The sequence below is a fragment of the Oryctolagus cuniculus genome, chromosome 3 (assembly GCF_964237555.1).
Source record: "Oryctolagus cuniculus chromosome 3, mOryCun1.1, whole genome shotgun sequence".
NCBI classification, from domain to species: domain Eukaryota; kingdom Metazoa; phylum Chordata; class Mammalia; order Lagomorpha; family Leporidae; genus Oryctolagus; species Oryctolagus cuniculus.
In genome coordinates, this window is record NC_091434.1 from 159,792,629 (window position 1) to 159,805,974 (window position 13,346).

General features: G+C 40.8%; 1 protein-coding gene across 6 annotated transcripts in view; it reads left to right on the forward strand.

Annotated features, from left to right (window-relative positions):
• The first annotated feature begins 5,120 nt into the window (after positions 1 to 5,120).
• Positions 5,121 to 13,346, forward strand: part of ASB15 (ankyrin repeat and SOCS box containing 15) — a 57,674-nt gene continuing 49,448 nt past the window's right edge. For 2 of the 6 annotated variants that reach the window (XM_051848916.2, XM_051848919.2), the window contains exon 1: positions 5,134 to 5,209. The gene's annotated coding sequence lies outside the window, so the exon portion shown is untranslated. Of the gene's footprint in view, positions 5,210 to 5,278; positions 5,403 to 13,346 lie in introns of those variants that run through there. The other 4 variants (XM_051848918.2, XM_051848917.2, XM_051848921.2 and 1 more) reach the window with 4 other exon arrangements.

Below are 13,346 nucleotides of genomic sequence, written 5' to 3' on the forward strand. Positions count from 1 at the left end.
GAGATCACAAGAGAACTTCAGAACAATATCCCATATGAATAGACACAAAAATCCTTAAAAAATATGGCGAACTAAGTTCCGCAATATATGAAAAAGAATTGTGCACCATGATCAAGTGGGATTTATTATAAGAATAAAGGTTGGTTTAACATCCAAAAATGAATTAATATAGTGTACCATTTAATAGAATAAAGGACAAAAACTTTATGATTATTTCAGTAGATGCAAAGCAGCATTTGACAAAACCAATGCCCTTTCATGATAAAAGCAACCAACCAATTAGAAACAGAAAAGTCTTCAACCTAATAAGAAGAATTTAAGAAAATCTCACAGTTAACATCACACTTAAGGTGGAAATGCTGAATTCCTTCCTCATAAGATCAGTAACAAGGCAAAGATGTCAACTCTAGCCATTTCTATTTAACATTGTATTGGAAGTTTTTGCTAGGGCAATCAGGCAGTTCTGAAAATGGAGGGAATATGGAGAGATTTAGAATAAATGGAAAGAAGTAAAACTATCTCCACTCATAATGAAGGACCTTGAATATAGAAATATTAAAAAAATACACACAAAAACTATTAAATAAACTCAGAAAGGGTGCATTAATATAGCCAAGACCAGCTCAGGCTACCATTACAAAGTACAATAGAAAGTGGTGTTTAAACTACAGAAATTTATTTCTCATAGTTCTAGATCCTGGGATGTCAAAGTTCAAGATAGATAGTTCAAAGATAAGATAGATCGGTTGCTGAGGCCTTTTCTCTTGGCTTGTAGGTGGTTAATAGCTCAGTATGTACATGACCAAGAATGACCAAAAACAAATTTGAAAAAAGAACAAAGCTGGAAGACTTTTACTTCCATATCTCAAACATTACTACCAAAATGTATTACTCAAGATAGTGTGGTATTAGCAAAAGACTGACATTCAGATCAATAGAACATTTAGAGTCCAAAAATAAATCTTAACTTTGATTTTCAAGAGGGAGCTGGAATAAGTCAATGGAAAAACATTTTTTCGGCAACTGGTGCTGGGAAAACTGGATAGCCATGTGCAAGAGATTGAAGCTGGACCACCCCATCCCACATCACCCACCATAAAAATAATTTAGAATGGAACACAGGTCTATGGCCAGAGCTAAAACAATAAAACTCTTAGAATAAAAGCCCTAAGAAAAACTACTGGAGGCCAGCGCCATGGCTCACTAGGCTAATCCTCCATCTTGTGGCGCCGGCACACCGGGTTCTAGTCCCGGTTGGGGCGCCGGATTCTGTCCCGGTTGCCCCTCTTCCAGGCCAGCTCTCTGCTGTGGCCAGGGAGTGCAGTGGAGGATGGCCCAAGTCCTTGGGCCCTGCACCCCATGGGAGACCAGGAGAAGTACCTGGCTCCTGGCTTCGGATCAGCGCAGTGAGCTGGCTGCAGTGCGCCGGCCGCGGGGGCCATTGGAGGGTGAACTAACGGCAAAGGAAGACCTTTCTCTCTGTCTTTCTCTCTTACTGTCCACTCTGCCTGTCAAAAAAAAAAAAAAACTACTGGAAATTTTATAATCCTGGGTTAGGTAGTGGCTTCTTAGCAATAATACTAAAAGCACAAGCAACAAAAGAAAGATAATTTGGACTTCAAATTTGGGCTAAAACCCCATCAAAAATGGGTTCCGACCCTGTGGTATGAACAGCAGATGCTTTTGAGAAAGCAAGTAAATATAACAGGAGTAATAATTCTCTGGGAGTGGGAAAAATGCAAGAAAAGGTGCCCAGAGAGGTCCTCTGGAGACAGGTCAGAATGCAGTCTTTAACCTTGGGCCTCAGTAGATGAGCCGCGAGGTAAAATGTGCAAGTTTCATCTGTGTATACAAATAAATGGCCCTTACTACAATCTCACAGAGCCCACCTACAGATCACTGAATGATGAGTGTCATATAGCCATAGGCACTTCTCTAAGGGTTTTAAACAGGGAGCACTGGGATTGAGATTGATATTTACATAGATGTCACATCATTGGCAATGCAAAGAATATGTCTGAGTGTGGCAAGTGTAGGGGCAGAAAGGCCAAGTGCAAGAGTCTAAAAAAAAATGAAAGAAAAACCATCAATAAAAAGATTGATGATTGTGACTGCATTAACACTTTAAACTTCTGAATAATCAAAGATGCAACTTAAATAATAAAACAACCCATAGGCTGGGAAGAGGCATTTGCAACCACATATAATAACCCAAAGATAAATGGTGCTTAGAATATGTAAGGAATTTCTGTAAATCAGTTTTAAAAATGAATACCCTAAAGTTCTCCTTGCTATCTTTCTTGCCTCCTTCTCCAGGATACATTAAGAGACTTAATATGGGCAAAATGGCTGGCTCAGTACCCAAAACATAACACCACACATTTAATTGCTATCAACTTAACTGTTTCACTATGATTATTCTCAACCCAGGAGCTATAACAAACCTTTTCCACAGCACTTTGCTCAAAATCCTCATTGGATTTTTTTCACTCAAGTGTAAAAGCCAAAGTCTTTACACCTGCCTACAAAGTCCCCACCCCTCGCTTAGACACAGACACCTCAGCCAGTAGAATATATATAATGTACATACACACACACCTGCACATGCTCACATATGTGCAAGGGGACTGCCAAAAGTTTGTGGGGAAATGGAATGAAAAGATTAGTTGGAGCAAGAGTTGTGACATAGAGGATTGAGGATTAAGCCACTGCTTGAGTTGCCTGCATCCCAGGCCCAAGTGCTTAGGATAGAGTCTCACCTCCATTTCCCATTCAGCTTTCTGCTAATGTGCACCCTGTGAGACGGCAAGTAAAAGCTCAAGTACCTGTATCCCTGGTACCTATATGGAAAATCCAGATGGAATTGCTGGCACCTGGCTTTGGCCTGGCCCTGGATCGGCTATTGAGGACATTTTGGGGGTAATCCAGTAGATGGAAGCTCTCTCTCTCTCTCTCTCTCTCTCATTCATTCATTCTGCCTTTCAAGTGAATAAATATAAACTTTTAAAAAGATAAGCTGATTTTGGTTTAGAAAATTTTGAAATCCATGCGTAGTTTTTTCATAGTATATATTTTGTCTGAGCTGTTTGAAGATTCCTCATATGCAGAGATTTCAAAATTTTTTGTACCTATATAAACTGATCTTATTTCATAAAATATACAAACTTTTTAAAGTCCTTTCACATAAATCTCCAAATTGCACAGGCTAAAATATAATCAAATAACTGGCAAAGCATTATTTATGTGTGCATCTGTGGTCTCTGAGAATGTTTCTAAAGAAATTAGTGTTAGAATCCATAGACTGAAGCAAAGACTACAGCCACAAATGTAGCTGTATATCATCTAATTTGTTGAAAATCAAAAAGGCCAAGAAACTCATTCTTCTTTGAGCTGGGATACACATTCCCTTTGACCCTCAGGCATCAGTGCTCCAAGTCTCCAGGCCTTCAGACTCCAAAAAGGACCTAACTGGCTCCCACTGGACTTAAACTGAATTGCACTACCAGATTTCCTGGTTTTCCAGCCTAACGAGGCTGATCATCATGGGGTTGTTCAGCCTCCATATTGTGTGAGCCAGTTCCTATGATAAATGTATCTCTCTCTCTTTCTCTCTGTCTACCGCTACATACATACATACACACACACACACACACACACACACAGGGGTTTCTGAAAGTTCATGGACATGAGCATTATCTCTTAATTCTGCATCCTATCCCCACCAATATCCCATTGATTCTGTTTTCCTGGAAAACCCTAATACTATATTCCCCCAAATTCACACATTGATATCTAAACGTCTGCTAACTCAGAAGGTGAGCCTTTTTGTTAACAGATTCATCACAAATATAAGTAAGCTGAGATCACTAAGGTGGGATCTTACCCAATAGGGGTGATACCTCTGTTGGTACTTTATTAAAAGAGGAAATTTGGACATGCGCACACACACACACACACACACATACACACGGAAACCACTCTGCATGATGAAGGCAGAGATGGAGATGATGCTTCTATCAGCCAAGGAACACCAAAGATTGCCAGAAAACCACCAGAAGATAGCAGAGAGACAGGGAACAGATTGTCTCTCTCAGCTCTCAGAAGGAACCCACACAGACTGCACACTGGTCTCAGACTTCCAGCCTCCAGGACTGTGAGATAAGGCATTTCTGTTAAGTCTTCCCATTCATAAAACTTTGTCACGGTCACCATACCTAAAGAATGCACTGAGTAGTAAATCAGTTCTGTCATATGCTCCTCTCTTTAGAATAGCTGTTCCTAAAAACATGAACCTTGGGGATACAATCTTTCTAGTTCTGATTGCCCAAGAATAAGCCTTTACCATAATTACCATCACAGTTTTCAATTTCCAATATTTAATCACCCACAATTATAAAATTAGAAGAGAATATATATATTAACAAACATATACATGTATGAATGACATTTGAAAGATACGTTTGCATGTATATGAACAAATAAATATAAAGAAACCTAGGCCAGCGCCGTGGCTCAATAGGCTAATCCTCCGTCTGCAGCACCTGCACACCAGGTTCTAGTCCTGGTTGCCCCTCTTCCAGTTCAGCTCTCTGCTATGGCCCGGGAGTGCAGTGAAGGATGGCCCAAGTCCTTGGGCCCGGCACCCGCATGGGAGACCAGGAGGAAGCACCTGGCTCCTGGCTTCGGTTCAGCGCAGTGTGCTGGCCACAGCGCACCGGCCGTAGTGGCCATTGGAGGGTGAACCAACAGTAAAGGAAGACCTTTCTCTCTGTCTCTCTCTTTCTCTCTCACTGTCCACTCTGCCTGTCAAAAAAAAAAAAAAAAAACTAAATTTGAGCTAATCCATTGAGCCTGCTGTATCCATCGACTCCTCTGCGAAGTGACATATGGATCTGGACACACTGGATCACTCTTCTCAGGAAACCACATTAGGACTGGATAGAAATGTCCTTATTTTTCAGTCCAATCAATGACATTATAGTCACTGGAACTGAGATGAATTGCAGTTTATGAGGTCACGGTCTTTGTTTCCTATTGCTCTAGATTCTAAGAATTTTCATCATTGTTAAATGTATTCTAGAATATGGAATTATATGATTATGAAAGATGCATATATTTTCATTTCTTGTTAACTTTGGATTCAGGCTTCTGCTTTGCTGTATTTTCTAGAAACACCAAGGCTAGACAGAGCTAACTGATCCTAGCTAAGGTACTGCATAACTGATCAATTCCATGTGGTAGGATTATGTATAGCTTTTCTGTGCCAACCCTTTTACAAAGAGGCAAATGTATGGAGATGGCTTGATAGTGGTATTCTATGGATAAGGACAGCAGAATGAACTACAAAAATGCAGCATCTTTGGCACCTGTGATATCAGAAGGGGATTGAGGAATGTTTTAATGTGAGTAGCAATGAAATTCAGTGCAGCATATTCTTAGGTGGGAGAGGAGTTTAAATGCACTCCATTCTCAAGTAGGAGAGGTAAGCTGTATTAACAAGAGGGGTAAATGTTCCAATCCTCTTCAGGAAAGAGATGAATGTTGGGAAGTTCTTCTGTAAATAAAGTTAGCAGGACAGGTGGGTTACAGCCAAAATCTTTGTGTCACATTTTCGCCTTGTGTGTCTCCAGTACGAAAACTCTTATTTCTCCAAAATTAGGAGACTAGAAGAGTTAGGACTCCCTAAACTGCTTCTCAGTAATGTGAGGCTCTAACCTTACCAAAGTTAGGAGGTGAAAATGTTTCTTTGGAATCTACAGCCCTGGAGATCCACTCCACAGCCAATAACAAGAGAAGGCTTGAGGCCTAAACACTGAAATGCAAGAAGGCATTTCAATCCTCAGGGCAGGAGAGGCTCATTACGGAAAATGTACATTTAGGGCACTTGTACTGCCTTTGCCAGTTTCCCCTTGGTTTTCATGATAGAAGAGCAGAGATGAAAATAACTTCAAATCAGGGAGCATTCTTTACTTTCTCAACATTGGGGGAAAAACAGTCTGCTGAAGTTAATTGTTAAAATAGACAAATATTCAAATTCTAGTAGTTTGGATATTATCCATCTGTGCCTCCATTCATATCAGGTATGTTCAAAATGATTTGGATTTTTGCTTGCTTCTCCATCAAGATAATTATATATTTCAGGTGTTTGAGGTTTTTCAGGTTTTTTGAGGTCCTCATAAAAATGGGCTGAAATGAAGATAAAAGCCATTATCTGTGTTTAGCAGTCATTTCCCTCCATATGGTTGAGGTGATCAATCGTGTGTAAATGGGGATGACCACCAGATTTGGATAAGATTTTATATTAAGGTTACACAGAGCTGTCTCCATTGAAAAACAGAGGGAATCTGTGAGAGTACTGGATCACAAGGATCTCTAACCACCTCACCCTGCAACTGGGGGCCGATCTGGATCCACTTCTGTGAACCAAATGTTGCTGTTTCTCATTTAAGAATGAAAAGATGTGGTTAGCATTGTGGCATGGCAGGTTGAGCTGCTGCCTGAAACATTGGCATCCCATATTGTCACCAGTTTGTGTCCCAGCTGCTCCACTCCCAATCTAGTTCCCTGCTAATGGATTGAGAAAAGCAGTGGGGAATTGCTCAAGTGTCTGGGCCTCTGCCACCCACTTGAGAGATTCTAATGAAGTTCTTGGCTCCTGGTTTCAACCTGGCCCAGCCCTTTCTGTTGTGGCCATTTAGGGAGTAAACCAGTGGATAGAATCTCTCTGTCTCCCTCTCTCTTCCCCTCTCCCTCTCCCTCTCCCTCTCCCTCTATAATTCTGGCCTTCAAATAAATAAATAAATTTTTAAAAAAATACTTAGTCTAAAAAAGAAGTGATGTAGTATAAGGTAATATGTTAAAGGAGATGAGAACTATTATTAGCATAAATGATAGTAAGGATATGTTAATAAAGAAAATGACAACAAAACCATAATTATTTTTAAAAATGAATACCTTAGTGGGATTTAGAAATAGATAAAATTATGTATAAGAAAACAATTGAAAATGATGAGAAGATATTAAAATTTTTTTAGATTTATTTATTTATTTGAAGGTCAGAGTTACAGAGAGAGAGAAGGAGAGGCAGAGAGAGAGAGAGGTCTTCCATCCGCTGGCCGCAATGGCCAGAGCTGTGCTGATCTGAAGCTCCTGGTTCCTGGCCTAGGATCGGCGCAGCTTTGGCCATTGCAGCCATCTGGGGAGTGAACCAGCAAATGGAAGACCTCTCTCTCTGTCTCTACCTCCGTCTGTAACTCTTTCAAATAAATAAAATAAATCTTTGAAAAAACATTTATACTGTATTTTTAACTAATCTTATCCAACATAAAATGACAAATTAAGTGAAATAAACAAGATAAAATGATTAACTTCCCTGGTAATTTACAAAAGAAAGAGGATGCAGAAGAGAACTAGAGTGTAATCAAAACACCTTCATGTGGATAACGTAGATAGAAACTAAAGCAAATGATTGCTATGATTATTCTTTATCTAAGAAAATATGTATTATCATGGAGTTTGACTAAACCTTTGTCAATCATACTAAAAACTCACAACTGTTGTCAAAGCAATTGACTGTTGTCAGACTGTCCTTTCCACAGAAGGCTACGAGGGCTGCTGCTGCTGCAATGCCCAGGTGAGCAGTCATGTGATCCTCCCTAAAAGGCCTTTTTATTTTGGTGATAATCTAGGTATGAGCAAGGAAATCAGATGTGCCTTGCTCCCCTGTATCCATACGCTTGAAACTGATTCAACTTGTTAATTATGGGACTGAAAAGAATGGTCCTACAGAGTCCTTCCATACTAGTTCTAGAAGTGACACACTGCAAGGGAGATAGATAATTCCTCCTTCCCTAAATCTGAGCAGCTGGATAGGTTTAGATATCTTTGCTTCTTGAGCTCCACCCAGTTTCCATTCCTATTAAAATTTACTCCTAACAAGTTTATCTCTTGTGTAGGCTTCTCCTCATAATCATTAAAACTGAAAGGAACTCTCTGAAGGATTATAGTTCTGCAACTTACAGCCTCCCAGCTTGGGTGAATCCTTCACTTCTTTGGATCATGGCCAATATTCGTATTTCTGTCTGTAAAGTACACACTGGTTAGAGTAGGTCATCCTGCTTATGGGTGGTTCAAGGATCCCTATCTGTCCAAGTCTATGTTCCAGTACACTGAATAGAAGTTGTAGTATTTGTTCCCATTAAAGTAATAAATAAAAAATAAAATTTATTTTGAATTTCCTTTTAAACAAAAATAACTGAAAGCCTCCAAACTACACAGCAGATGATTACCTACCAACCACAGTGCTTGCTGTGTCCTTAGTGGAAGTCAAATGCTATTGGGAGTGCTTTATGAAACCCTTACATTAAAAGACCTCACAGTTGGCTGGCGCCACAGCTCAATAGGCTAATCCTCCACCTAGTAGCGCCGGCACACAGGGTTCTAGTCCTGGTCGGGGCACCGGATTCTTTCCCGGTTGCCCCTCTTCCAGGCCAGCTCTCTGCTGTGGCCCGGGAAGGCAGTGGAGGATGGCCCAAGTCCTTGGGCCCTGCACCCCATGGGAGACCAGGAAAAGCACCTGGCTCCTGCCTTCGGATCAGCGCGCCGCGCTGGCTGCAGCGCGCCAGCCGTGGCGGCCATTGGAGGGTGAACCAACGGCAAAAAGGACGACCTTTCTCTCTGTCTCTCTCTCTCTCACTGTCCACTCTGCCTGTCAAAAAATAATAATAATAATAAAAAAGACCTCATAGTTTTGTCTGTTATCTAGTCTTTATTTTTTTTTTTTATTTATTTTTTTTTTTTTGACAGGCAGAGTGGACAGTGAGAGAGAGAGACAGAGAGAAAGGTCTTCCTTTGCCGTTGGTTCACCCTCCAATGGCCGCCGCGGCCGGCGCGCTGCGGCCGGCGCACCGCGCTGATCCGATGGCAGGAGCCAGGAGCCAGGTGCTTTTCCTGGTCTCCCATGGGGTGCAGGGCCCAAGCACCTGGGCCATCCTCCACTGCACTCCCTGGCCACAGCAGAGGGCTGGCCTGGAAGAGGGGCAACCGGGACAGAATCCGGCGCCCCGACCGGGACTAGAACCCGGTGTGCCGGCGCCGCTAGGCGGAGGATTAGCCTACTGAGCCGCGGCGCCGGCCTTGTCTGTTATCTAGTCTTAAGTTGTTTTTAGTTCTTGTCTCACTGAGATTTTTTTATTTTTAAAAGATTTATTTATTTATTTATTTATTTATTTGAAAGGTAGGTTACAAAGAGGCAGCGGCAGAGAGAGAGAGAGAGGAGTCTTTCATCTGCTGATTCACTCCCCAAATGCCTGCAAAGGCCGGAGTTGGGCCGATCCAAAACTAGGAGCCAGGAGCTTCTTTCTGGTCTCCCACACAGGTGCAGGGGCTCAAGCACTTGGGCCATCTTCTACTGCTTTCCCAGGCTATGGCAGAGAGCTGGATTGGAAGTGGAACACCCGAGATTTGAACTGGTGCCCATATGGCATACTGGCACTGCAGGTGGCAGCTTTACCTGCTACACTACAGCTCCAGTCCCTTGCCAAGGTTTTTAATTGTCTGGAATCATTGTGTATGACAAGTATAAGGAATGTCAATTAAAGAAAAAATTTAAAATGCTAATTATGTAAAATTTACTTCAAAATATTTGGACATTCATCAGCCTGATGAAAGTGATTTAATATGATATAATCTCTAGGATATGAAAAAGCAATTTTAAAAAGAATATATATCCAATTTGCCTTTCCATTTATGGGAAATGAAAGTATATTGAAGATAAAATGTGGGTTCAGTTTCCCAAAATCTGACTACTATATCAAGAAAATATAAACAGTTAAAGTTCTTTTGATGTATCTTGCTAAATTGCTTTTCAAAGCAGTGCTACTAATTTACCAAATAACCAGCAATGTACAAGAGATACTATTTCTTTCATTCTTTTTCTTTTTCTTTTCTTTTCTTTTTTTCTTTCTTTTTTTTTTTTTTTTGACAGACAGAGTTAGACAGTGAGAGAGAGAGACAGAAAGAAAGGTTTTCCTTCCGTTGGTTCACCCCCCAAATGGCCGCTATGGCCGGCATGTTGCGGCCGGCATGCTGTACCGATCCAAAGCCAGGAGCCAGGTGCTTTTCCTGGTCTCCCATGGGGTGCAGGGCCCAAGCACTTGGGCCATCCTCCACTGCCTTTCTGGGCCACAGCAGCGAGTCGGACTGGAAGAGGAACAACCGGGACAGAACCGGCACCCCAACTGGGACTGGAACCCAGAGTGCCGGCGCCGCAGGCGGAGGATTAGCCTAGTGAGCCGTGGCGCTGGCCAAGAGATACTATTGCATCAAGTCCTCACTGGCAATATATTTTAATTTTAGAAATGTTGTTTATTTATTTGAGAGGCAGAAGAGCAATGAGAGGGACAGAGAGAGAGAGAGCGGGAGAGAGCGAGAGAGTGCTCTCACCTGCTGGTTCACTCCTCAAATACCTGCAATGGTTGGGGGCTGGACTGGGGCCAAAGCCAGAAGCCAGTAATGCAATCTAGGTCTCCTGTGTGGGTGGCAGAGACACAACTACTTCAACCATCACCTGCTTCCTCCTAGGGTGCACATTAGCAGAAAGCTGTAGCCAGGAGCTGCAGCCACGAATCAAATCCAGGCACTTCAACATGGGGCATGGGGCATCTTAACCACTAGGGTAAACAACTGCTTCTGAAATTTTTTTAAAGATTTATTTATTTATTTATTTCAAAGCCAGAAATACAAAGAAAAGAAGGATGAGAGAAAGACAGAAACAGAGACACAGAGAGACAGAGAGGGAGAGGTCTTCCATCCACTGATTCATCCCCAGATGGCTCCAATAGCCAGGACTGCGCCAGGCCAAAGCCAGGAGCCAGGAGCTCCTTCTGGATCTTCCACGTGATTGCAGGGGTCCAAGCTCATGGGCCATCTTCTGCTGATTTTCCCAGGCCATGAGCATGGAGCTCTAATGAAAGTAGAGCAGTTGGGACTTGAACTGATGCCCATATGGGAAACGGGCATTGCAGGCGGCAGCTTGACCTGCTACTCCACATTGCCGACCCCTCTGAAACATTTTTAAAAGAAAAGTGCAAACAAGCAAACAAGTATATATAGTCCCACTTGTCTGTGTTTGCCATTGTTGCCTATACTCTCAATACCATATCCAAAAATTTCTGCCTCGACCAATGTCAAGAAGCTTTCCCCTTGTGGCTTCTTTGGATAGTTTTATAATTTCAGGTCTTACATTTAAGTCTTTACCCATTTTGAGTTGATTTTTCTGTGTTAAGACAGGTGCCGGTGGTGTCATGTCTAATTGCCCATGTTTGAGGTCTTCCAACATTGAACTTCATTCTGTCACTTTTATTTACCCAACCATCTTTTTTTTTTATAAAACACCTGATTTTCTTTTTTAAAAAGATTTATTTATTTATTTGAAAATCAGAGTTATACAGAGAGGAGAGGCAAAGAGAGAGAGAGAGAGAGAGAGAGAGAGAGAGAGGTCTTCCATTCGATGGTTCACTCCCCAATTGGCCCCAACAGGTGGAGCACGCCAATCCAAAGCCAGGAGCCAGGAGCTTCTTCTGGGTCTCCCACATGGATGCAGGGGCTCAAGGACTTGGGCCATCTTCTTCTACTGCTTTCTCAGGCCATAGCAGAGAGCTGGGTCAGAAGAGGAGCAGCCAGGACCAGAACCGGTGCCCATATGGGATGCCGGCACTTCAGGTCAGGGCATTAACCCGGTGAGCCACAGCGCCGGCCCCATCTCTCCAACCATCTTAAGCTATGCATTTAATTCCTTAACCCACGATACTTTGTTTAAATGATCTCAAGTAATATTATTTTTCTTGAAGAATAGATTCATTTCTTATTCAGTAACAAGCAATTCATGGACATTTGAGTAGTTCTCAATTTATTTTCCTCCACAGGACTTTTTTAGATTTTATTGTATTTTTCTTATTTCAGTCTTGAAAAGCTTATTGGCTTTATATCCCACTGTTAGATTTACATCTCACTGTGATGTTAACTCCAAGCTCCTTTGAACTCTACTTAAGACACATGAGGGAGAAAAATGTGGAGAGAGAGATAAGAATCCACTATGAGTAGGCTAAATTTATCCTTTTCCTGATGCAATGAATTAGGTCATTTACATTTAATGATATGACAGATTATATTTGCTCCTTTTTTATAGTTTTAAAATATGTTTCCCTGTACAAGCTGGTTTTACTTTTAATGTAATACTTTATATTTTTAGGAAAGCTTGCGTTTTTATTTAGTAATTTACTCTATATTTATACTATGACATAACTAGCTTGGTTTTCAGTTTTTCTAAAACAGTAACTGCTAGTTCTTTACTGGGAGAAAAATGAGAAAAGTATTGCGTTCCTTCTTTCTCCTACCTTCTGGGTGTCTCCTCTAACACTGATTTTTAATAAAAACATTGCCTTTCTTAGTGTTTGCCTTCACATGTTAAACATACTTATACTTGCTTTTTTTTTTTTTTTTTTTGTACTTTGGATAAATGCACTTCCTTGTACTCCCAGCTACTCCAGATGAGGCAATCAAGACTACTTACCTTGTTTTCCTTTCCTGACACAAATTTATGTTATTTGTGTCACTTTTATATTGGCAAGGCATAAAACATCAACATTCTCCTTTGTAACCTTAATCCCTACATTTCTTTTACTATAAGTTTTACAGTAAAATATTTTCAGTGTTCTGTAGTAATCCAATTGTCATAGTTACCCAAGTCATTATTGTGTGGGTGAAGTAATTCTCTAGCAGTCTCCTAAGAAGGTCTCATGGGTCCTTGCCTATTACTGGGTGAGAAATAGGCCTGGGCCCTCAAGTTCAAAGCTTTGATGTTTGTGACCTTGAAAGATGGTTTGGCCAGCTATAAGATAGTTTGCTAACACTTTCTTTCCTTGAGTATTTTATAAAACATTTCTTGAGAGAAATAGTATGCCAGTTTACTTTTTCTCCTTATACGTGACTTGATTTTTTTAACCTGACAACACAAAGTTTTCTTTTGTAATCTTTAAAATTTACTAACTGACATTACCATGTTATGTTTCCATGTTGACTTTGTATATTTCTCTGGCACACACAGTGTGTCCTGTGGGTATTTAGATTTAAATCTTATTTCATTTCAGAAAAAAAATGTTCTTGATTTATAACTTCCAATTATTGCTTGGCTTCTAACTTTTTTAGGCTCTCCAATTATGTACTTATTTGTACTTTATTTGATTATTTGATTTGTAGGTAAAAATATAAATATATGGATATGCACAATATGCCTTACTATTCTTTTTAATGCTTTGTTTCAATTTCATTTTGTTTGTTTTTCTCAT